This window comes from Rhagoletis pomonella, unplaced genomic scaffold (assembly GCF_013731165.1).
Source record: "Rhagoletis pomonella isolate Grant_MI unplaced genomic scaffold, Rhpom_1.0 Rhpom_scaffold_00004, whole genome shotgun sequence".
NCBI classification, from domain to species: domain Eukaryota; kingdom Metazoa; phylum Arthropoda; class Insecta; order Diptera; family Tephritidae; genus Rhagoletis; species Rhagoletis pomonella.
Genome location: NW_023458558.1, coordinates 74,151,656 through 74,151,873, shown reverse-complemented (window position 1 = coordinate 74,151,873; position 218 = coordinate 74,151,656).

Here is a 218-nt window from a genome sequence, read left to right as displayed (position 1 = left end):
TTTTTTTAGCGATTCGACGTGTTTTGTGAACAATTTAATTTTAATTTGATACAAATTTATGAAATAAAATGAAGTGCTTTGTGATTGGGTGCAACAACTCATACGAAAGGGACAAGTCCGTGCGTTTGTTTAGTCTCCCAAGAGACGTAAGTCTGCGTGAAAAGTGGGTAAACTTTTGTGGTCAGAACGTTGGCCAACATGCAAAAATTTGCAGCGAC